This window comes from Ochlerotatus camptorhynchus, unplaced genomic scaffold (assembly GCF_037179485.1).
Source record: "Ochlerotatus camptorhynchus isolate MF236.1 unplaced genomic scaffold, CSIRO-AGI_Acam_v1.1 ptg000292l, whole genome shotgun sequence".
Taxonomy (NCBI): Eukaryota; Metazoa; Arthropoda; class Insecta; order Diptera; family Culicidae; genus Ochlerotatus; species Ochlerotatus camptorhynchus.
This window is the reverse complement of record NW_027040781.1, coordinates 1,085,657-1,112,606: the sequence shown is the minus strand read 5'-3', so window position 1 is coordinate 1,112,606 and position 26,950 is coordinate 1,085,657. Positions and strand designations below refer to the sequence as shown.

Genomic DNA, 26,950 nt, shown 5'->3' with positions numbered 1-26,950 from the left:
ATGACACTTGGGGCCACCTCGTACCGGTCCCTGATTTCAGCATCGATAAACTTCGGGTCGAAGTTTGGTAGGCCCCTGATGACGAGCTTGAACGGTTTTTCATCGGGAATATCGCGAGTGAAGAATTCCACCTTGGAAGTGCTCAGGTGGGCGACGACCAAGTCATACTCCGCTTTCGTACGGAGCACCACCTTGATGCCGACTCTGCCCAACTTGAATTCGGCTTTAACTCCTAGCGACGCTAGATCCGCGATGTGCTCATTCAGATGGGCATTTTTCACTACCAATGGAGGTAGATTCACTTTTGCCGCACCGTTTACCTATTTGAAATAGGTACACTCTAGCTACCCGCACCACTGTTCTTCTCCGCTTTCACACATCACACGATGCGACCGACACTACTGACGACGCGAATAAACGTTTGGAATAAACTAGAATATTTATCGATCAACTCGACAGAGCGAGCAAAAACCAGACTGAATAGCTTGACGGTCAAGCAGAGAATGAGCAGTAAAATCCGAATCGAGACGGTGATCTAAAGCCACCCCAGCTGGACAAGAGTTCCTCCGATCGCGACAGATGCTTGGCAAAGAACTCAGCAAAGACAAACATCGAAACGCATCTAATGACATTTGAAATCTGCAACCATCGGGTCAAGGTGCTTGTTAACGCAAACCCCAGCAATGAATTCTCCTTAGTATATAAGACCTAGGGGAAATGTTGGCTTCGGCAATACCTTAACCTATTATCGTAAGGGGGTAAACAACGTCCTTGAGAGCTAAATTTTGGTATGTGGATACATTGTGTTTGAGAACATCTATTGGCCAAATTTGAGTGTTCTAGGACTTAGTTTACCCCCTGGAGATAATAGGTTAAGGTATTGCCGAAGCCAACCTTTCCTCTATATTGATCTCACTCAATCACTTGCGATAAATACCAAGAATGTACCCTTTCTTATCATTAGTCTTCGGATAACGAGAGAAGAGAATTTTGAATAGGCCTTTTGCTCTCTTATCAATCCACTGAATTCTAGATAAACATTTAAAAAAGGTCCTATCTGCATTGATCGATTCTCTTCATCGACTTTCGTCAATAACTCAGTTGGAAAACCTTTCCCTGTTGTATTTGACGATTTGGACGCTAGATAAGAACCTCCGTTATAAAACTATGTAGTAGAATTAGTGCGGAATCTGTTTGCATAGCAGTGGTTATGAAAAGAGAAAGTCGATTAACAGAATCGATCAAAGCAGATAGGACCATTTGAAATGTTCATCGAGAATTCGCATATATTACTTTACACGAACTAGAATTGTATCAGTCGAAAATAAACCTACCAAACGTACACGTCGATCAAACTATCTTGCGATAATTAAATACAGGCGAAGTTAAATAAAGTGACCTTTCTTTAAACGCTAATTATTTCTAAAGGGTGATACGGTCAAAATTTGGTCAAGGGAAAACGCGTGTAAATCGATGAAACCGTTTATTTAAAAAAATCAAATTAAATTTCCTTTTCTAGTTCAATTAGTATAAAATTCAGGAAAAATATTCAGTTAGGCTTCCGCTTTTCCAAATCCGAATTGCCGGGCCTTACGCTTGACCCCTGCCATCAGATTTTGTACAGCCACCTTGTCCACCTTCTTCGCCGCAGAAAGCCAGTTTGCCTTGAACTGCTGCTCGCCCTTAGCAGTTTTTTTGGTCTTCTTTAGGTTCCGCTTGACAATAGCCCAGTATTTCTCAATTGGGCGGAGCTCTGGCGCGTTGGGAGGGTTCTTGTCCTTGGGAACCACCTGCACGTTGTTGGCGGCGTACCACTCCATGGCCTTTTTACCGTAATGGCAAGATGCCAAATCCGGCCAAAACAGTACGGAACAACCGTGTTTCTTCAGGAAAGGCAGCAGACGTTTATTCAAACACTCTTTCACGTAAATTTCTTGGTTGACAGTCCCGGAAGCTATGAAAATGCTGCTTTTCAAGCCACAGGTACAGATGGCTTGCCAAACCAGATATTTCTTTGCGAACTTTGACAGTTTCATGTGCTTGAAAACATCTGCTACCTTTCCCCTTCCTTTTGCCGTATAAAACTCCTGTCCCGGAAGCTGCTTGTTGTCGGCTTTGACGTAGGTTTCATCGTCCATTACCACGCAGTCAAACTTCGTCAGCATCGTCGTGTACAGCCTCCGGGATCGCGCTTTGGCCGTCGTATTTTGTTTATCATCGCTATTTGGAGTCACTACCTTCTTGTAAGTCGATAGTCCGGCTCGTTTTTTGGCTCGATGCACGGTTGTAGACGATACACCCAGCTTATTTGCGGCATCTCGGAGAGAGAGGTTAGGGTTTCGCTTGAAACTACCGGCAACTCTCTTTGTCGTCTCAGCGGCTTCCGGTTTTCGATTTCCCCCCGATTCAGACTTCCTGGCTGTCGACAAACGTTCCCCAAACACTTTAATTACATTTGTAACGGTTGATTTGGCAACTTTTAGCGATTTTGCCAACTTTGCGTGCGAGTAGCTCGGATTTTCGCAATGCGCGAGCAAAATTTTGATACGCTGCTCTTCTTGCTTGGACGGCATTTTGACAACTGAAGAGTGAATTCCAAAATCAAAATAGGAGCAACATTCTACACACACACACCTTCAAAATGAGGGGTGTTCAGGTTTTTTAAATGCAAAATTGAAAGAAATACGTCAAGTTGATATTGACCAAATTTTGACCGTATCACCCTTTAGTGCCTAATCCGAGCGTCTCATAATTTCCCGAGCCAACAGTGCTGCTGGAATCGCTAGACCTCTTCCGGGATCGAAATCGGCTGCGGTGATCAACGATGGATACCTGGCAGCAAATCGGGACAACACGGATGCACGGTTTGAGGTGCTTAATGTTATGAAAGATCTTGCTTACATCGATGGATTTGAAAATGGTGACACTGGAGATTGCGACGAAAGTGTTCTACTGCTAAAATCTTGCTCTTTCAGCGGTGTCGTTCGGTGATGATCATTAGTGGTTTCCCGAAAGCGAAAATTAACTGAGGTCTAATTTGACCAAATTGACTTTGTTTTTCTTTAATTTTCTGTGATTGTCTATGAAATTCTCTGATTTTCTTTGATTATCATTGATTTTCATTTATGTTCTCTTGAGGCCTTCCATTTTTTTCTGGTTTTCTCCAGTTTGATGTTTGGGTTATGTTATATGATTTTCAACGATTTTCTTTAATTTCATGTATTGTTTTTATTGCCTCTGAATTTGAGTTCTCTGATTTTCGCTAACTTTTTCATATTTGCACTATTTTTCTCTGATTTCGACTGGAAACCGCCCTTAATGCCTTAACATTTACTAGGCCTCTTCTGATTGGTGGCGAATAAAACTCCACATTTATACCTTTTTCAGCCCGTCCGCACCCGTGTGATGTAATTCATTTTGATTAACTTTATTTGGAGAATTTCGAATCATACATAATACAGATGTCAGTGAAACGAATTGCCTGACATTCATAATCTGCGGTGTCGTTATTCATCTCACCTCGCAGCGTGTGATATATAAGATCACGACGACGATGACGACGATACGCGCTGCTTGTACACGCATAAATTTTCTCCGGAACAACAAATCTCAATCTGGAGCTGGGGGGAGAAAATTACACATAAACCCGAAAAATTCCCCAGCCCAACGTTGACGACAACATACCGCAGCTTTGACTCACGCAAAAGATGCGAATAAAGGAATAAAATTTTCGGTCGGTTTTTTCCTCCTTTCGCTGCGGATCAACGAAGGCGACGATGTAGAAAAGTGAAGCGCTGCTTTCCCTGAGCTTTGGCTTCGATGTGAAAATGAATAAAAAAGCAGACGGGATATGCTGCGAATGTTGGTGACAGGCCGGAAAAGTTATGCGTGCGGATACTTTTCGCGCCAAGTTCTTCTGTATATTTGCGTTGACTGGCATTCATTTTTTTTTTCGGAAATCCCCGAATGAGGGATTATAAGTAACAAAGCCACAGTGCCACAGGGCAGGGGGAAGTGGAAACAATTTGGAATGTCGCCCCCGCCTGTTGGATTTATGCATGCAGAAAACAACTGGAAATTGCCACCCCGGTCGCTAGGTGGTAGGCCCGGGGTGGTAAATACGTAGAAGGAGGATGCTTGTAACTCCCTAATAAAATTTATTGCCACATGCCGCCCATGTGAGAAGCATGAAAAGTGAAAACAAACAAAAAATGGAACCCCGAAGGAGCTCATCGGGGATGTGCGGCAGTGGATTTATATGGTGCAAATTGTCATCGGTGATTTTCGGTGTGCGCGTTGTCGCATCCTCGAGAGGTGTGGTGCTTAAGTGGTCCCTATGGTTGAGGATGTGATTTTCCCACGGAAACACTGAGACGGATAGCCAGGGCCAAAATGAACAGAGGTAAATTGTACTTTTATTCAGTGTCTGGCAAAGTTCGCTTTTAACTCAAAACAAGTTCAAAGAGTTGTAACTTTTCTGGGTGTGCAGAATTTCTGAAAGCTTGGCTGCTGATTGATCAAATACACAATATTTATCGGTTTAGTATAGAGCATGGTTGGTTAAGGGCATTGCCTTAATCTCAATCTACCTGTGCAACAACTCTCAAAATATAAAAAATTATAAAAATATTGCTTGAAATGGATAGATATCGTGTAAACTAGAAGATTAACGTATGCATTCAAAAAATTTACTAATTTCGGATAACGATGAAAAAAAAAATACAAAGCGTCCCGCATAAACGCGAACCATAACATGACCTTACCGAAAATGGTTAAAAATTGCTTATAATCCCTGCTAAACTTTAACTGAAATGGTTATGGAAATTTACATGAACGTTTGTGTGATAAAGTTTTAACCTTATGTATTATGGTTTTTCGGAAGAGAACCTTACAAATAATGGGTTGTTAAGAACCATTACCAGGTAAGGTTCATTTCCAAAAATCTTAATACATATGGTTAAAATTTTATCATACAAACGTTCATGTAATGTTCCATAACCATTTCAGTTAAAGTTTAGCAGGGATTATAAACAATTTTTAACCATTTTTGGTAAGGTCAAGCAATGGTTCGCATTTAAGCCTGGTACGCAACTGAAAAGTAATTGATCATTTTGTCAAGCTTGTGGCATAATTACGTTGAATTATTCAAACGACCATCTATCTTTCTCCCAGCTTCTGCATTCATGTTCCATCAGATGTCACAGCTGTTCTTTGCGGTGCCATCTATCGGAAACTAGACACAATCTGTTTTCTTATAATTGTTCATAGAGGGCACTGCAGTGCAAAACATGTCTGGTACCTCTATATATGCATTTAGAAGTCCCTCCTTTTTTACACATTCTGCACATAAAATAGCTCACCCCTCACAGAATTTCCCGCCGAATTTTATGTATAGGACGGGGCATAAAGTATCTTTTGCGCAGAATATGTAAAAAAGGAGGGACTTCAAATGTTAAAGCAAATGCATATATAGAGGTACCAGACATGTTTTGTAGTGTCAGGTACTCTATTTTGTAATCTGTGAAAGGGAAATCACAAATCGAGTGTCATCAATATACATGGCATGTTGAAAGAATTTTCTCTCTCAAATTTGAATTTTTTGGCTCTCTGGGGACTGGTAGTAAATCAGATAAAACTGCATGGGGCAAAACTAGGGGAGTTTCACTTTTAGAATGCCCATTGAATAAGCCTTTAATTTAAATCAAATGCATTTAATTTCCATCGTTTGCATCAACCATTCAGTGCGATGTGAACATCAAAACAAAGGATGCGCTTTTTCGGTGACATCATAATGCATCGAGGCGAAGATAAACAAACACAACAGGAACAGAAAACTCGGAGTAGATAATTCACGAAAATCTCCCTGCAACTTTCTCCGGCAGCAAAGAAACTCTCAAACGAAATCGTGCAGAACTTACTTACCTTACCAATCAGGCTAAGGCCTTGTTGTCCTCTGCTGTCCGAAGAAGTCGTCTCCACTCTACTCGATCCATGGCCACAGTTCGCCAGCCTCGTAGTCTGCGAAGGGTCCGCAGGTCACCTTCTACTTGGTCGATCCACCTTACCCACTGCGCGCCTCTTCTTCTTGCGGCATTCTTACGACGTGCCCAGCCCACCGTAGTCCCCCAATTTTTGCAATGTGGACGATGGATGGTTCTCCCAGCAGCTGGTGCAATTCGTGGTTCATTCACCTCCTCCACGTTCCGTCATCCATCTGCACTCCACCGTAGATGGTACGCAACACCTTCCGTTCGAAAACACCAAGGGCACGTTGGACCTCCACGAGCATAGTCCAGGTCTCGTGGCCGTAAAGGACCACCGGTCTAATCAGCGTCTTGTAGATAGTCAACTTCATGTGGCGGCGAATTTTATTCGACCGGAGCGTCCTCCGGAGTCCAAAGTAGGCACGATTCCCTGCCATAATGCGTCTTGAATTTCTCTACTGGTATCATTTTCGGCGGTCACCAGTGAGCCCAAATACACGAACTCATCGACCACCTAGATTTCGTCACCGTCAATGGAGGTGATGCACCGGCTCACGTTTCAACAAGAAAAACCGAACCTCGTTCATGAAGCGATCGATAGCATAGAAATTTTGCTGACTAGTATGAAAAATGAGTTGGCCGTAATTAATAAAAGTAACAGTTTAGCTGGCAGTGTCTTTGCCATAAAAAACCACATTACCTCGCTACTTGATACTGCAACGATGTCAACAAAGGAGAATGTTAATGTGGCGTTCAAATCAGTGACGTCAGAGCTATCAACTGACCTACGTAACTTAAATGATGAGGTTAGCCATCTCACCCAGCTCTCTTTAGATACCGCGGCAAGTTGCACAATGCAAACAAATTCAATGTTGGAGCTTGAAATACTCGATGAGGTGAACGCGCTGTCTGCCAACATAGCACACCATACTGCATGGCTACCATCTTCTCCCGACTTACACCCCAGTTTGGAGGTAGAATTGAACAAGGAAAAGGACGCTGATAGCTCCGGGTGGCGTCTTATAGGTACGACGTGCGAGGAGAGTATGGAAGGCCGATTGGTCTGAATAGGATGCGCGGAAATTAAGACGTTCGAATCAGCAAAAACAGGCTGATAATGCAAAAAGGCGACGCAAGCGACAAAGCAGAAGGTATCAAAACATCAACAACTTTAGCTTGCGAAATCACCGCAACAATCACAACAACAATAACAACAACAATAACAACAACAATAACAACAACAATCGGAGGACAATTTTCGGCTTCAACAATAACCACGGCAACAATAATTACAATAGATCCAATTTGCTCCCCACTGATCGAGAGCTTCTAACTGTGGCAAAGGATCGCTTCTCCAAACCTCCGGTTAACTATACACCGTCGATGCGATTTGAAAAAGGTGAAATATTAAACCCTTACCCGGTCAGCGGTACTGAGAATTCACATTGGCTGGCTAACCCCTCTACATCGACCGAAGCGTGTCTATGTAGACATTCGTGTTTTCGTCGAAATTGACGCTCTCTCCAGAGGAAGTAGATGACAACAGTGTTGCAGAACCGACCGATTTTCAAGATTTGACGACCTCTCAGGACCAAGAAGAAGAGGTAATTAATTTTAATAGTTTTAAGTGTTCAGGGAATACAACATCGCAATGTACAAATGAAAGCAAGGAGCTACTCGTCTATTGCCAAAATTTTAACAGAATGAAAAGTGCTTTGAAAGTGAACGAAATTTATAAACAAGTATCAGCATGCAATTTTCATGCAATTTTAGCAACGGAAACCAGCTGGGATGCTGGAGTACAGAACGAAGAAGTTTTCGGTGATCGATTCAATGTTTTTAGGGATGATCGTGATAAAACGTTATCCAACAAAAAAGTGGTGGTGGTGTCATAGTAGCAGTTAGTGTTGACTATGAATCTGAACAAATATCATCTTGTAAGTGTAAGGAGTTTGATCACGTTTGGGTCAAATGTTTCATTGAAGATCAAGTTCATATTTTTGCGACAGTATATTTTCCTCCAGAATATGCAAAGCAAGATTCATACGAAATTTTTTTTAAACTAGCTGAAAATATTATTTCGAAATGTGAGGCGGAAGCAAATGTTCACATATACGGAGATTTTAACCAACGCTCAGTGAATTTTATTGTTGATGACGACAACGAATCTTTGTTGATACCGATTTAGGAGAAAATGAAACACTTCGTACTCTGTTCGACAAAAGTGCAGAAATTGGACTCAACCAAATAAATCACATAAAAAATCAAAATAACTGCTACTTAGATTTGTTATTCACTAATATGACTGATGATTTCTGGGTATCAGAGTCACCCACCCCTCTTTGGAAAAACGAAGTGTTCCACACTGCTATTGAATACTCCATATTCATACATGAAAAAACGGTAACGTTGGATAACAATTTATCTGAAACATACTTCGACTTTCATAAAGCAAACTATGTACTTCTCAAAGAAAAATTAGCCTGTATTGACTGGCAAAACTACAATACGTAATCTTGACATAGAACAGGCAGTGGACACATTTTATCAAATTATTTATAAAATTCTGCAACAGTCGGTACCCTTGAAGCAGAGGAAACCCACAAAGTCCAAGACACCAGTTTGGTACAATAAAAAGTTTATCAATCTTAAAAATAGGAAACAGAAAGCACATAAGATTTATAAAAGAAATCATAGTGAAGAAAATCTTACATTTTATCTAGAAGTCTGCGATCAACTGAATGAAGAAATGAAAAATGCATATGAAGAACATAATACCAAGGTAGAAAATAATATTAAAACAGATGCAAAATCATTTTTTAACTATGTTAAAGAGAGACAAAAATCGAAGAACTTTCCTTCTAAAATGCAGTTAGATAACAGAACCGGGAACACATCTGGTGAGATCAGTAATTTATTTGCGGACTTTTTTCAGAACATTTACACAACTCATGACGAGAATGATCGCGATTATGAATATTTTTCATACCTTCCGGAGCCAATGACGGATATTACAGTTAAAAATTTATCCCTCAAAGAAATCTTGCATGCTCTTGAGTCCTTGGATACGTCAAAAGGCGCTGGTCCAGATGGTTTACCACCTATTCTTCTAAAAACACTTTCAAATGAATTAGTAAAGCCTTTATTTTGGTTGTTTAATTCATCGTTAAACACCAGTATGCTGCCTCCAATTTGGAAGGAATCTTTTTTAATCCCTATTTTTAAAAACGGGAAAAAATCGGATATCACAAACTATCGCGGGATTGCTATATTATATACTATTCCTAAACTTTTCGAGTCCATCATTAATGCCAACATATTTTCCCAAGTTAAATCTCTCATTACTAGTAAACAACATGGATTTGTTAAAGGTCGATCTACAGCCACTAATTTGATACATTTTGTAACATATGCTTTAAATGTAATGGATAAGGGAAATTACGTAGAAACATTATATACTGATTTTAGTAAAGCATTCGATAGAGTGGATATACCACTGTTGATTTTCAAGTTGTCCAAGTTAGGTTTTAATACCAGGCTACTGCAATGGATCGAGTCATACTTGTCAAGGAGAACGCAAAGAGTAAGATTTGAAGGAAAATTGTCGTCTGTCGTTCATGTAACATCTGCTGTGCCACAAGGTTCGCATCTTGGTCCACTACTATTCATCTTATTTGTCAATGATATAGAATACATTTTGAAGCTGCTTCATGTTTCAATATATGCAAATATCTAAAGCATCTGATATGCAGCTATTTCAGCAAGAAGTTGACATTTTTTACACTTGGTGTAAGAAGAATTTGTTAGAGATTAACGTTAGTAAATGTAATTCTATATCGTTTACAAGAAAGCATGCCATAGTAAATGACACAATTTCCCTTGGTGAGAAAACAGTTGAAAGGTGTAATCAAGTAAGGGACTTAGGCATTATTCTCGACTCTAAGTTGTCATTTGTTGATCACTACAATAACATTATATATAAAGCAAGTAACATGCTAGGGTTTATCAAAAGATTTAGTCTGCACTTCAATGATCCTTACACTATTAAAACATTGTATGTGGCCTATGTGAGACCTCTTCTTGAATACTGTAGCGTAGTGTGGGCTCCGTATCAGGATACATATATAAACCGCATAGAGTCTGTTCAAAAACAGTTTGTTGTTTGCCCTTCGAAAATTAGGTTGGACGAGATTACCACTTCCATCTTATGAATCGCGATGTTTGTTAATAAGTTTAGATGGACTGAAAAAACGAAGAGACTTTGCCATGGTAACATTTATAAACGATGTTATTGCTCAAAGAGTTAATGTTCCGGAAATTTTAGAAAATATAAATTTTTATGCTCCCACTCGCCCTCTGAGGATTAGGAATTTGTTTTACATTAACAATCAAAGAACAAACTATGCTAAAAATGTGCCTTTGAATAGAATTATGACCTGCTATAACGCATATTCCAAATCAATTGATGTAACAATGAATAAAATAACACTAAAAAAATCATTCTTTTCAAGGTTAGCCAGGCAATAATATTTAAGACATAGTTAATAAGCATTCATTGCAATTGGTCTACGATTGATTGACGACATAAATAAATAAAATCTGAACTCGGGGTGGGAGGCTAACATTGTCTTCCCTGGAACCTCTTCCTTTCATGTATTTTGTCTTTGATGCGTTGATGGCAAGTCCAATCCACCTAGCTTCAGCCTTCAGTCTGATGTACGTTTCCGCCTTCATCTCAAAGTTCCTTGCCATAATGTCAATGTCATCGGCGAAGCCAAGGAGCTGGATGGACTTCCTGAATATCGTGCCACTCGTGTCTATACTAGCTCTTCTGATCACACCTTCTAACGCGATGTTGAACAGCAGACACGAAAGTCCATCACCCTGCCGTAACCCCCTTCGAGATTCAAAGGGACTCGAGAGTGTCCCCGATACTCGAACAACGCACATCACTCGATCCATCGTCGCCTTGACCAATCGCGTCAGTTTATCCGGAAGTCCGTACTCGTGCATAATCTGCCATAGCTGATATCGATCGATTGTGTCGTATGCGGATTTGAAATCGATGAACAAATGATGTGTGGGCACGTTGTATTCGATGTGTGGGCACGTCGAATCGTGAAAATTTGGTCCGTGGTAGCGCGGACACCCATGAATCCCGCCTGGTATTGCCCCACGAACTCTCTTGCAAATGGTGACAGACGGCAGCATAGAATTTGGGAGAGTACCTTGTAGGTGGCGCTCAGCAGTGTGATCGCGCGGTAGTTGCAGCAATCCAACTTGTCGCCCTTTTTGTAGATTGGGCATACGACACCTTCCATCCACTCCTCCGGTAATATCTCCTCCTCCCAAATCTTGGCAATTACCCAGTGCAGCGCTCTAGCCAGTGCTACACCACCGTATTTTATAGCTCAAATCGTGCAGAAGCTCCCTCCCAAATTTCCCCTGCAAAACATCAAAATCACGCAAAATTTGCTCCACCGAGAACGCGAGACAACTCCGTTAAAATTCCGTAGAAACTCCGTTGGAAGCATCGGAAATCTCCACCGGAATCATGCGGAAGCTCCTCCACCTAAAACACGAGAAAATACCGTACAGATTTCCTGAAACTTCCATTGGCAGCACCGAAAATCACCACCGTGAATACGAGAAAACCCCGTCGAAACAGGAATCTCGCTGGCAGAATCAAATACCTCTACCAAAATTGTGCCGTGCCTCTTCCGCTGAGAACGCGAGAAAATTCCGTTAAAATTCCCTGGAACCTCCGCTGGCAGCATCATAAATCGCCACCGAAACCGTATGGAACCTCGTCCGCCACGATCACAAGAAAACGCCATCGAAATTTCGCATGTTTTTTTATGTAATTGTAATATATTTATTTGTCAACATCAACAGACTCAATGTAGCCCCAATGTATTTTATTTAGTCAAACCAAGTCAAACGTAATCCTGGTGGATGAACCCTTTATCAGAACAAGACAAAGTTCCTAGAACCTTCGTTGGCAGCTGCTAGAATCGTTTTCAAAATCATGCAGAAATTCGCCGAGAAGACAAAAAAAAATCCGTTGAAACTTCCAGGAACTCCCGCTGGCAACATCCAAAATCACGCGGAACTTCGTCCATCGATAACTTGAGAAAATTGTCTCTCTTTATTAGTTTTTGTTTGTCTTGTCCCCCCGTCTCGATGAGTCTCATCGTCGCCCACTGGTCACCCACCATAGCCGGTCGAACTCCGGACGAAGCTAGAACAGCACTACCGTTCATACTGGCGACAACGCTCTGATGAGACAACGTTACCCTACCCCAAGCTCCTCCCCTGATCCTATCCTTCGAAAATGTACCCTTCTAACCTCGAGTAAGCCGCGAGTAATCGGCCCAACTCCTACTAGACATAGAATTAAGTGAATTTTGTTACACACAGTGAACAATGAATTATCGGCTCCGGAAAGCTAACGCGATTGAGCCTTCCAAATAAACGAACTAGATAACTTGAGAAAATGCCTGGAGCTTCCGTCTGCAGCATCCAATCTATTCATTGGTATCATGCAGAACCTCTTTCGCCGACAATGCGTGGAAACTTCATCGAAAGTCTCTGGGAACCACCGTTGACAGCATCTGAATTTTCGAGGGGAGTTTCGACGGAGTTTTCAGATATTCAAGGCGGAGAGGGTTTCGGTGCTACCAAAGGAGGTTCCAGTGAGCTTTGACCTCGGCTTCGACGGAGTTTTCTCGCGTTTTTGGTGGTGCACGATTCCGGTGGAGATTTTTAATGCCAATGCTAATCAAATTCAATGGATGAAAACAGTGGTGTAAATTCAAATGATAATCTTTTTTATTTAAAGGTGTTATACACAAATCATTTTGTTTCAAAACGCAAATAACTTAAAAATCAATGATAAATCACTTCGTTTCGTAGTGCCACATAACAGACTGAGTCAAGTGCAAGAGCATTTGGATCAGATGTGAGAACTTTTTACCGTGTAGGTGTGGAGATGTCAAATTCCAGTACAACTCAGGGGAAACATGTCAGAAGGGTCTAACTCGAAACGTAAACAATGACTTGGATCGTCGGTTTCTTACGAATGACAACACACCCACTCAAACTAACTAAATCATCTGACAGAGAAATGTTCGTTCTATGAGCTGGTGTAGTCAGATTCCGTGGGTGTGTGGTTATTCAAGAGAAATCGACGTTCAAAGTCCTTGTTTACGTTTCGAGTTATACCCTTCTGACATGTTTCCCCTCAACTAAACTTCAGACTTATACAATTTAAACATTATGACTAGAAATACTCAGAGGGAGAGATGGGCGGAGAAAACAAAATACAATTCGGCAGCAGGGATTTGTACCTAAATTATCTTGCAACCCTTGCTAGAAGCCAGGATTTCACATGACTTACTTTTGATTCGATTAACGTGCAAAATAATAATTGATTGCATCGCAATATTTTGCACATTTCGTCGTGCTATTAATTAACCAACTAAGATCAATTAATTATTAGAATTAAAATATTGCTTTTGTTCCAAAAACTAGTTGAATTTGAGAAGCACACGAAACATCAAGATGATTGAATTTCTGTTCGATTGCAATACTCTCACATTTAATCTAGTAAGAATGATAAATCATCGGAAAAATTCCAATTGGTATGTTCGTTTGGCTCAGATTTTGACAGTTCATTTGGCTCAAAACATTCTCTCCGCCCATCTCTCCCTATGAGCACAGACAAACAGACGTAACTCTTTGAAGAAGTATTTATTGAAAACATAGTATCTCAAAACATAGGACCTCAGTAACGACATCTCTCGGGCTTCTCGCGGAAAACAAGCTTGGTCTCTAACTCGCAAACAATATTGCATAAAAATTCTGTAGAATGTATAGAAACGTCAAAGTGATCTGATGCCAGCGCTGCGGCGAGTAGTTCGCGGAACTGATAATATTCAAATCAACCGTTAAATTCGTTAACGAAGATACACAATGAAGAGTTACGTCTGTTTGTCTGTGCTATGAGTATTTCTAATTATGACTATGTTCAGACTGGGGGGATATAACATGTTGTTATGCTATCTGGATGAAATTTATCTTTTCAATAATTATTGTAAAATTATATAACTCGGCAGTCTGAACATACAATAAGAAACTAAAATTGAATATGTGGAAGTGAATCATTTTGATACGAATATCTTCATAGAACAAACATTTCTTTTAATCGATTTTATGAAAATGATGAACGCCTTGAACTGACAATACAACTACATTTTCTTCATCCTAAAAAGGACAAGAGCTTCGAAGTTCTTTTGAAATCTAAAAAAATCTCTTTCATCAAGTTTTACCGAACGGCTGTCTATCGGTCGATGCGAAAAAAAAAATCCATTCAAAGTTATAATTTTAATTACTCCTCGTCAAGAAACCCGGTGCAGAAAAGTAAATAATTACATTGTCTACCGCGTGTCAATAGAAAAGAGTTCCGCCGTCAGATCGGACAACTTGAACAAAGTGGAAGGGAAAGACACAGCCAAGTTTCCAAAAAGGAAACATCCGTGGAAAATAATAATAATTAATTACCTTCGTTATGCTTCCGGAAAGGTCGCCTGCGCTTTCATATTTATAGACGGGGTCGTTCGTCGTCCGTCGCGTGGTCTGGATATGAAGGTTAAATAATTTAAAGATTTCCGCTGGCTACTGAACTTGCTACCCATCTCTAAAAAGTGTGCTTGTTGAATGATTGACGTAGACTTATTTAGAGGTTTAAAATCATTTTTTTAAATTGTCAGATAACGGAAGTGTTCCCAGGGGGTGGATATTGTCCATGTAGTATTCCAAAAGTAGTCCCAACTAACAATTTTAGCTGCAGAATAGCTTATACAGCCAAAAAAATGCCTTCTAGTACGTTCAAACTGTAATATAGGCTGCTGCAATGAGCACTCATACCATACATAGGATTTCCAGTGAGAACTATATGTATGAGTGCTCATTGTACGATAGCCTATATTACATGATATAGGCCATAGTCTGTACGGGGTATAACACGCCCGTGCTGTCAATGATCACAGTCCCATTAGATCAGTAAAAGCAAAGCGTATAGACCTTTTGACATTAAATTGTCTTAAACGCTGTCCAGACTGAGCAGTTATAACATGTTATAACGGTTGTCAAATAATTGCAACACAGAAACCACCATCAAGATTGCGCTATAACATGTTATAACTCTGTAGTCTGAACGTACTATTACTCTATCTAGCACGCATGGATGAATCGACGGTTTGTTTTCCCACTAATCTGTTTCCCTCTTGCTCGCAGTCGTTCGATATAAATAGTGCAGTAGTGTGCGCCGATTAAACGTCAAAAAGCTCTATTGGAAGAGCAAATCGCTATGTTGGCATTCCAATGTGAGAAAATACCGAAGTTGTAAGTACTGTAATATATTGTATTTTGATGTGTATTTTAATTATATAAAATATTACAGCTTTGTAGCATGTGGCAAATATTGTAACTAAGCGTTTTATTGGCCGTGCTGGAAGATAGGTGCCCAGTATGGTTTTTAACAACTCAGTAATGGAACAAACTCTTTTGCTTATTACAGCGCTCCTAGTGGACGTTTTCAGAAGCTTTTGACGTATATTTGTTGACAACTACAATAACAATAATAGTGTATTTTTCAGTTCATAAAACGCTCTTGTTTTGGAGACAGTCACTATGCAAGAGGACCGCCCAACAAACAATTTTAGCTGCAGTTTAGCTTATACAGCCAAAATTTGCCTTATGCAGCTAATTTTTGCCTGTGTAAGCTAAACTGCAGCTAAAATTGTTTGTTGGGCGTAGAACAAAAAATCTATCCTGGTCCGCGTCCAAGCAAAAGCGTTGAATTTTCCTAGAAACACCGTATGACGAAGGGAAACCTTGATGACGAATTGGAAGCCTCGAAGTAAACGCCGGTGTGGAACTGCCAACCGTCAGCTCCATGGAAAGGTCGTGAATTTCATCAGCTGGCGCCGGTGGTGTAGTGGTAAGCGTGACTTCTTTCTCACCCCAATGGGTATGGGTTCAATCCCAGCCGAGGTCGGTGGGATTTTTCTGAGGCATAAAAATCTCTGGTTACGTCTTCCTTCGGAAGGGAAGTAAAGCCGTTGGTCCCGTCCCATGTGTCATGTGTGTTGAATGGGTGCGATATCCTACGCAGGTGTGGAAGCTGCCTTCCTGCACAATGCCGTCAATGAATGGCAATCGATGTCCGTCGGTGATTGGCACTAGATTGCGGAACAGAGCCCGACGTTAAATAAAGGAAATGAAGAAGCAGTGAATTCCATCAGAAGCAATCGAGGTATGTCCGATCGCGATTTGAGTAAAAATTAATGCCACCCGTAGTACAGTTTAGCGAATTAGCTACCGGGCATACCGGGCCAGTAGGCAACAAAATCGATCACTCAAGCAGAATACCGTAACTAGAACCCGTGCTCGAAAGCTGTATGACAACCTGCTGACCAAGTCCGGTGGGTGCATACTTATGGATGATGAAACCTAGGTAAAGGCCGACTGCGGACAGCGTTCAGGATCAACATTTTACAAGGTGAAAAGTCGAGGAGGTGTCCCTGGCAGATTCACATTTGTTTTTGCGGATTAATTCGCACGCAAATATATGATCTGACAGGGAATTATGAGCTGCGTCCAGAAGATAAAGGTTTTCCTCACTGAAAAAAAAAATGATGAACTCGAAGTTTTACAAAACCGAATGTCTCCAGAAGTGAACTCTGCCTTTCATCCAGTCACATGATGGTCCGGTGACATTTTGGCCGGATCTTGCGAGTTGCCACTACAGCCGGGAAGTACAACAATGGTACAATGAAAACGGAGTCCAGTTCGTTAAGAAAGCCCTCAATGCGCTCAATTGTCCCCAATTGTCACTCAATTGTTGAAAACTACTGGGAAATTATGAAGAGGAAACTAATGGTAAAAGGTACAGTCATCAAAAAGGTATTAAGGGAAAAGTTCGTAAATTCCTTTGAAAGCGCGACCAATAATTCCTTTAGTATTATAACGGTGAAAACCGTATTCAAGTCCCTTAATTCAAATCCAGAAGAAACCTAAATCTTCTTTCCTTTATTTAACGTCGGTCTCTGTTCCGCAAGCTAGTGCCAACTGGGGGGGGGGGACGAGCTGTCAAATCAGCCTACTGATCATCTTGTATGAAACTGGTTCCAAACGTAATCAAACGCTGTAGGTTTCTTATGGCTTGTTTACGTTTGGAACCAGTTATGCAAGGTAGGCGAAGATTGTTCGTATTTGACAGCCACCTCCCCCCCTTGAGTGCCAATCACCGACGGACATCGATTACCATCCATTGACGGCAATCAAATGTGCAGGAAGGCAGCTTCCACACCTGCGTAGGATATCGCACCCATTCAACACACATGGGCCGGAACCAACGGCTTTACTTCCCTTCCGAAGGAAGACGTGACCAGAGATTTGTATGCCTCAGAAAAATCCCACCGACCTCGGCTGGGATTGAACCCAGACCCATCGGGGTGTTAGAAAGCAGTCACGCTTACCACTACACTACCGGCGCCGGCTAAGAGACCCAAATGATGTTGTTATATTACTAAGTGGGCCATGCTTTATGAGAAATTTTTAAAAACTGCAGGTACTTAGCGCTGACTACCTGTAGTTTGTAGAAGTAGAAGTAGAAGTGACTTTCTTTCTTTCTAACAGATCATATTTTCTCTCAGATACTGGTGTCGGTTAGGCAGAATGAGTCTATATTCCCAAGAAATCGACGTTTAAAATAATTGTTTACCTTTGGCACATAGGCCCTTTTCAAATGTTGCTCTAGTTACTAGCTTCCTCCATCAATTTTGAGCTGTTTTCGATAACCTTGTTAATATTGAGCTGTCAACTGCTACAGTGTACTACCCAAGTAACCACCATGCACGTTAATAGCACTCTAAGCGCCCTTTTTGAAATATAAGGTTGTTATAGGGCTTTCAGACTATATCAGACGTATATCAGCATTATATTGCAAAAAGGGCGATTAGCAGGCTTGTGGGTTACTTGGGTAGTCACCTTTCGTGTCACTAGAGGCGATTTGATTAATCCATTGAGAGTTTCTTCCTTATGGCATAGCAAGCTGGGATTATTGGCATAATATTAAATTTTATATTTTTTTTTATCTTTTGCGTGTCACTTTCCTTGCCCGGCGCCTACTTCGAGAGGGAATGGAGAAATGGAAGAGAGTCACTATGCAAAAGCCGTCATTCAGGTGGAAACCGTCACCTTTTTCCCAATAACGACTTTTCTGGGCTGAAATTCTACCGTTAATTAATTTCCATCCCTTTTCACTCAGACACTTCAAATGCAGAAGATTATTCTTTAACAGCGTTAGGAGCAAGCAGATATGCGGGTAAGCAATGATCTGGTGTTTACACTCCCCGAGGTGAATATACTACATCTTTACAGTCGCCCGTATTATAGTGAACCCAATTGGAGCTGAACGGAGGCAAAAAATCCAATTAAAAACTTTAACATTTCTTCCGCTCAGTGAAGCGTTTACTTTCTCTGATATTCTATAGAGCGCCAAGTAAACACCTATAGGTAGCCGGTCGAATCCTTCTCCTTATACGGTTCCGTCTTTCGCAGTCAAACCAATCACGAACAGATTGTGTGCGGGCAACTCCTAAGTCAGTTGGCACTCAAAGATCCGGCATCGGAATGAAATTGTTAAATGTATACATAAACTCTCTTCCGTTGCGGTAAATTTTACGGTGGTCTACTGATGTGGGTGCAAGTTTGAACCATTTTTTGCAAAGCGTTTCTTGTGGCACTTCTTCGTTTCGGCTGATGAAGGTATAGCTAGTAGCTACACGTGGTCAGGATGATTATTTTTCCAGCTGTGAAATCGCTATCGAAGATGAATTGGATGAGAATCAGTTCTTATATATTAGGTATGTCTGAGATTAAGAAAACGTTTGTAATTTACAAGCGCAATATTTGTAAGTGGACTACTTACTCAACTGATTGTGACAAGTGTGATTCTAGGGTACCCTTGTAGCACTTCATAAAACGTAAAATGTTACTTGGATCCGGATTGCCAGAGAAATGTTTCCCATAACTTGCCTGAAGTACCCAGTGTAGATTGTACTCCATTACCCGCATAAACAATAGCCATAAAAAGTTCTTAACCACCAATTCAGGATATCAACTCTATGTGGTATGGTTGCACCATCTATGATATCGTTTGTTTATGGTAACCGTTTTCTAGGGTAGCCATAAATACGTTAACTATGTTTTTCATATAGGGCCCATGCATTAATTATGTCACGCTAAATCGAGCATGAAATTACCCTCTCCCCCCCTATCGTGACGTTTTTCCTATACCTAATGCATTGCTTATCACAAAATCTTAGACACCCCCCTCCCCCCTTAGAGCGTTACATAATATATTCATCAACCCATACGATCTGCAACATTAAACTTGGATCTGGAAATTCAACTTGCATTGTTTTCTGGGACTCCCTCAGGAGTTTCGCCCCTTCAAAGAGACGAACCAGCTAAAGGCTGGAAGTCTCTATAATAAAGTAAAAGAAGAAGAAGGACTTGCATTGTGATTATCAATGACTTCTTGGGCATCTAGCTGGAATTAATAGTTATTAATAATTTCAATTTTCACAATGGCGGATATTTGGCGGTATTTCAAAACAACTTCCTTCTGACGCGGGAAAAGCACAATGCCTTAGGTGTTTGCAAATTCTTAAGTGCAAGGGATCTGCAATGAGCGCACTGGTGCGTCATTTGCAGCAGAAGCACGACATATCTTGCATGCGTCATGTTCAAGCATCAGCCAACCAGCAACCTGAAACGTCTTCTGCGAAAGCTTCCGCCATTCCATCGATGATGAATTTTGTGAAACGGCGAGAACTGAATGAAGAAGTAGCAACCGGTGGGAACTGGTGGTGACTAGTCTATTGGTCCAAAGCAAACGATTAACGTACCCCATTCTCGTACTATACTATGTTTGTTTTGATTCGCTATGAAAGTTTGACAGACAAAATTAGGGGTTCGTGGATTTTCCTTTGTTTCGAGGGATGCATCGATTAGCTTGAGACCGAAGATAGTACAAGAGCTGTGCCAAAAAGTTGAGCACGTTTCTTCGGGACCTTCTGGTCTTAGAGTTACCTCTATAGAAGTAGCACATATGGCGGGCAAAAACACATTCTCTGTAAACGGCATAACCAACAGTGAATTCATACGCCAATCGATTACTGCCCAAGGAAATGAAACTACCAACAAGCAACACAAGAAGCTGGTTCGTGATTTTCATTGTGAAGCTAAGACAAAAACCATGCAGGAGATTCAAAAGCAAGTTACTGAAGGACAATCTGTTAGTCTTACCATAGAGGTAACTCTAAGACTAGAAGGTCCCGAAATAACGTACTCAACTTTTTGGCTCAGCTCTGGTACTCTCTTCGGTCCCAAGCTAATCGATTCACCCCTCGCAACATAGGGAAAACCAATAACCCCTCATTTTATCTGTCAAACTTTCATAGTGAATCAAAACAAACATTGCGTAGTACTAGAATTTTGACTAGAATAGGGTACGTTAATCGTTTGCTTGGGACCAATAGGCTAGTCAAGTGGTGAGCCAATTTAAAATCGTTATTTTCGTATTGATTGTTGGTCTTACTCTAGGCGAATGGACTAGCATGAGCAATAAGCGGTGCATCCAGAGCTGGTAAATATCACAGCCGTCATGTGACAATGAGAAAACAGGTCCTCTCACTATCACGAGACGAAATTACCTATCATTAGCTTTCTTGTCATTTTCCAATGATCAAGCACTCATGAGAATAATTCTTATGCGGTTTTGACATCAACATTTCTAACTGATTAAGATGAATTTAAGCAAGCAACCGTATGTTATCGGTAGAGTGAATATATTATTAAGATTTCCTCAGTACAAGTAACTGTAAAAGCAATGAATGAGCTAGTAATCACGATGATCACAACAGTCTCACGTTCTGTCATGACAAAAAAGTCGATGAGATTTAGAAGAAAATCTCTATCATCGTTTTCTCATCCGATGATAGTGACAGAAGTATCTCTGTAAATATCGCGTGAGATTTTTCATTGAAAATGACATTTGCCAGCCCTGGGTGTATCAACATTAACACACATTTCACGGACGGTGTGATGATCAATCTTGGTTTCGTTTTGGTCGCTGGATCGCTTCATGCCGACAAAATTGGGGAAATCGTGAAAAAGGTGCTGGTAGATTTTGGATTCAAACCGAACGATGTGTTTGGGGCTACATCCGAGGGGGGCGACACATCTAAATCTCAAGTTTAGATGGTCAACAAATCTCACACTAGCGAATCAATCTTCGAACAATCTTCTTTCATTTGTCGCATCTACTTGCACCGCTCATCAATTTTTTGCAGGGAATCTTCAGAATCGTCATAAATCTTCTTTCTATCTACTCAGCGTGCGCCCAGCTAGCCACAGCAAAACACAATCTTTTTTGCATCGTAGATAGAGTCGTCCCCCTCGGCTACATCTGATGCTGCCGCCGTCATGGTAAAGTTTAGAAGGATGTCCACTCAGAAGAGCCAGAAGTTGAGGATGAATCAGATGATGATAATGATGATGATGATGTTGAGGAGGATTTTGAGAACGAATGTAGTATTCAGGTAGGGGAAATGACGGGTTCGGCAGACAGACTTTTTTCGGCAACCCAAATTGAAACACTATTTTCACTTGATTTTCTTACGAAAACACTTCGCTGAATGCATGCAAACGATTCTTTATGCTTTCAGCTTCAAATTGACTATATTTTTACCACTGAGAAAAAGCAATCTAGCAGGGTTTTCTTGAAATGAAACACATGCACTACAAATTGTAGCTGATTTCGAGTTGCCAATAATAGAACAGCAGATTTACATGCAGTTCAAATGGAACGGTTGCCGAAGAAAAACTGGTTGCCGACAATACTCGCTCTCACTAGAGAAGATTGGAGCTTTGTAAAAGCGTTTCAAAACAGTTTTTGACAAATTCTTTCGACTGAAATTGTTAGAGCAGCTGGCAGCAAAAGATTGTAAACAAACCAATACTGCATATGTGTGCGTTCCATAGAGAAAAAGGCTATAGAAAGAAGGTCGCTGCTTAGGTTGCCGAGAATACGTAAATTCCCCTACCTAATTTGTTTTTATTTTATGCATTTTTGGGTTGTACAGCAGCAATTTTGGCGTTACTTTGAAGCAGGTCCGAAAAGTCGTGAATTTGTTTCGTAAATCTTCGATTAAGAATGCTCTGATGCAAGAAAAAATAATCAAATCCTTCCAAAAGCCCTTGAACCTCTTGCTGGACGTCAAAACACGCTGGAATAGTACCGAACCCATGATCGGGCGATTTATTAAGGTATGGGATTGTATCAAAGAAGTGCTTTCAGAACTTGGTCAAGACCATTTCTTTAAAACAAAGACCTTGAATTCATGCGCAATCTGTTTAACACCTTGCATCGAAGGCCAGCACGAAGAAGAAGCCAGCAACCTATATAGTCAAGAAAGTCAGTGAAGACATCTGTTTTCATCAGGAACCACTAGAACTTTATCTTGAACAGGAACTTGAACCGGCTATTCAAGAATTCACTGTTGGCGGTCCAGCGTCTTCATCTGTGGACATACATATATAAAATAATGCAGAAAAAACTAACGTTGTTTGTACTCAACGGGCGACTGTCACAGAATCTCAAGCGACCGCTTGATGACATCAAGACAATCAAGCCGACTTCGACGGAAAGTGAACGTGTCTTTTCCGTTTCCGCAAGTATTTGCAGCAAAAACCGATCACGCCTTTCCAACAAACACCTCAATTTTCATTGTTTTTTGAAGTCATATGTCAGCACTATTTTCTTGTCTGCCTTTTTTGACGTAGGACTACGTATATCGGGAAGGGTACCAATACAGGGAAATGCAACGAAAATTGGTCAGACTTTAAATGCTAATAACTTGGCCAATAATCAATAAATTTTGATGATTTGTATGTCGATCGATTTACCAGTGTTATAAGATTTGTGTGGCATGTCACACATTATAACTGTTAAATATTTAAATAGTTAACAATGAAGAAATATGGAAATATTCAAATTTCCCAAACATTTTCTTCGACCGCAAGGTGCTCACCCCTAACACAGCCATCAGAAAGTTGGTCCCTAACAACACAAGCTGAAGCCGCATAATCATTCAGCGTTCCACGTTAGACGGGTCAATCTCTAACTTGTTCGCTGCAGCGTGGGCATCGTAGCATTTTTTCTATTCACCTATCTACAACAGCTAAATACAGAAAAAAAGGAGGGGCATAGAATGATAATCCAAATGTTTAATTAAGCAAAACGTATAAAGTTAAACTGCAGTCATCGTTTGGCTGCCGAGTGATAAACAGGGGTGTTCGTTGCGCTGCACAAAACGAAACTAACTTAGAGAGTGAATAACTTTTTGTGTGTCACTTTTTCTCATTCATATGAAAATTTTTCATTAAGCGTAGGTTATTCAACGCATGTGTAACCTACGATTTAAAAAAATCTCCGTACGAATGAGTAAAAGAGACTCATTCTCTGAGTAATATTCTTTTTCAATGTATTTAGCTTGCCATCTCGGCTAGAAATTGGATATTGGATATTCAAGCTCAGTGTGCAAGTTGCATCATATTCCATGTTTTAGATTGACAGCACGGCCAGAAAGCAGATTTCTGTATTCAGTGAAGTTATTCGGATGGACAATACCTATCGCATGATTGACCTCTTATTTCAGAATTCATTCATCATACAGCGCTAGTAACATTTGAATCAAAAGGCTTGCTTAAGCAGTCTACATTCACTGAAATCGAATCTTATTCAGAGAGTGAGTCAGTTTTACGTAGGTTACTCATGCGCGGAGTGACCAACGCTTTTAGAAATGTATCCTTACGAATGAGCAAAAGTTAGTTACTCTCTGAGTTAGTTTCGTTTTCTGTGTTTCGACTAGATAGGAGATTGCTATCTCTAGTACACGGTTAGAAAAAAGTACCCAAAATTAAGTTCTTTTCACTCATCTCGGCACTATAGTGCAGGAACCCAAAAGTAGGTAAAGCGGGTCAAAGTAATTTTCATTTACTTATGTGCAGTTCGTATGGAATTTTCCACCGGCTTTTTAACCAAAAGTAAGTTAGTTGTACCCAACAGTAGATAAATATGATGATACTCAACGTTGGGTTCCCACACTTTACTACCCCTGTTGGGTGGTTTTGCTCCTCCGTTTTTGACAACATTAGAAGGAGAAAAGGAGACAAACTAGTCAAAAGTAGGTAAAAGTGAACTTTCCGTTGGGTACTTTTTTCTTACCGTGTAATGTTATTCAGATGGATTAAGACCTATTGTATACTGGACATAAGGGTGACCAGTGAACCGGGAAATTGGGAGAAGTCCGTGCATTTCGATGATGAACCGGGAAAAAATATACCTCGTCCTCTCTTTGGAAAATTATAATCTTCTCAACTACTAGATTTTCCGGATACAATCACTTTGAAGACCTTATTCGATAATTTTGATGAAAATTCCAAAGAAGTTTCGAGGAAATTTTAGAATGAATTCTAGCGATAATAAGGTATGTAATATTCAAATTTAAATGGAGCTTTTGAAAGTATTTTCATAAAGTTTTGACTACAACGTCAAGTCAATTGTTTAAGTTCAAAATAGAATTATTAGGTGGTTCTGTGTGAAATTACATGAAGGGAATTCGGAGAGTATTGAATTCTGAGGGAATAAGAAAGACAATTTCAAGTGAATTCTAATGAAAGTTCCAACATCCGCGGAAAATATCAAGGGTTTCGAATTTTCAATTAAATTTCTATACCATTTATTTTGTCCTTTATATATTATTGAATGGAACAGCAAAATAATCTCGTAGTTCTGCGACAACAACGCGGTCGTTCTTTGGACACAACCCTCAACTTTTTATTAATGAAGTTAATTTTTATGCTTGATTTTCATTCCCGGGAATTTTTGGTAAATTTTATTTTAATTTCCCGTTTCGCGGGAAGTTGATTCCCTGAAAAATTAGAAACCCTACAGGAGACTAATAACGCAAGGCACAACCTTTTTTTGAGCTGTACGCGTGCTTCCAGACGATCCCCGAATGGCGTTTAGTAGTAATAAATCCTGACGCAACACAAAAACTATTCATTCACTAACTCATCCGTTCAGAAAACCATTAGTTAAATAACAATAAGAAGCAGCAGCATATTATTCTCATGGAAGAACATCCACCGGATGAATTTGTCGTTGTTTGGAAGGTACGTTTGAATGTTGCTGTACATGTTTTGTGACTGGTAATGATTAGGGCTTCCGATGAAAAGATACCTTTGTTTGAAGGTATTGCTGTTTATCATCGTCCCACTCTCGAAATGCACATTGTTAAATTTCAACCGAAACAACTAGCACACCGTTTCGAGCCGATCAGTATTAGACGACAGGGGCTCGCATTTGCAAAGCAGCATAATCACGTCTTGTTACGGTGGCTGGCAACAACGAAATGCTTTGCAGTGTACACCTACCCCCGAAAAAGTGTTCTCAATGTTGAAGAAGTGAGCCATTATGCTTCTCCGGTCTCCGCACATTAGGTGCCATTTTAATGGAGACGCACGATACGTTTCTCTGAAAAACAGTAGGCACATACCTATAATAGAGAGTAGAATTTCCTTCGAACTTGGGTGGGTCCAAGGTGCAAATCCGCATCCTCCAAACAATTGGCAACGTGTGTTTTCTATTTATTTGCTTCAGCCCACCTACCGCCACAGGATACTGACGTGCGATTTAATTAAACGGATTTTTCTACCGAATTTTGTTGCGCAGTTTCGCAAGCGTTGTTTATGATTCGTTGTGTTATTTTCGATTTTAATTAGGCATTGGAGGTGCTTCATTAACCTAATGTTCTCACGTTTGTGCCGTTGCCATCCAAATCGATGCGTGTAGCGGTGGGTGTCGGCAGTAATAGCATCGGAATTATTTGATGTAGTGCCGTACTTCTGATTGCCTGGGAACGGTCTTTCGAATTTGATAGAAACTCTCTCGCACATGGGCGTCTTGGGGAAGGCGAATGCTCGCCCTTACATAAATTAAAAATTTTCAATAAGAAGCATTTGGCCTGGGAAAATTCATGAGCACAAATTTTCCTTGTTATAATAGAATTTATAGGAATAATTCAAGTCCGAGGTCTTGAACGTCTTGAAGACTCAGAATTAAAAAAAAATTCAGGAATATTGCGTGAAGTTGACGACTACAAAAAGTTGAGAAAGTCACTTGAAGAATGACTTAAGGGGAGGTTTACTTGGATTTTTTCAAAAAAAATTGATTTTTTTGCATAAAATGAAAGCTACAAGTGTGTAGAATATGTGGCCAAAAGGATTTTACGATCCGAAACATATTTAGCGAGTTATGGCGCTTTGAGTGAACCTTTGTCATGCGCGCTGAGGGATGCTACAAAAACTTTAAACGCGTTTTTCTCGAAACCATATTTTTTATAACAACTTAGAGCATAGGGCTTGAACAAATGATCCGATTTACAATCGGAAAATTGCGCTTTGAAGGATACTATTTTTTGTATGGCTTATACCTAAAATGAAAAAAAATTGTTAGTTACTATTTTTTAAGCAAGGTCAAAGTGAGAAAAAAAAGGGGTAAAAAAAGCACAAAATTTTCAAATGTCCATAATTTGGTCAATTTTTGTCGGATTTCGTTCTAGTTAGGTATAAGCCATAGGGAATATTATCAACTTTAACCACAATAAGAAATTTTCATTTCAGTTCACCACCAGAGGGTGTGCACTCGAAGTTCTGCAGCAAAACCTGACTGACACTCCTCAGGAATAGTGGACAAATAAAATTATTGAAACCGGAAGTTCGTATGTCTTTTCATTCTCCTGAAAAAAATTCCAAAGTTCAACTGTTTT

General features: G+C 40.3%; 1 pseudogene; it reads right to left on the bottom strand.

Annotated features, from left to right (window-relative positions):
* The window catches only part of LOC135706854 (MICOS complex subunit Mic60-like), a 33,039-nt pseudogene extending 7,444 nt beyond the window's left edge, over positions 1–25,595 (bottom strand).
* Between the last annotated feature and the right edge of the window lie 1,355 nt (positions 25,596–26,950).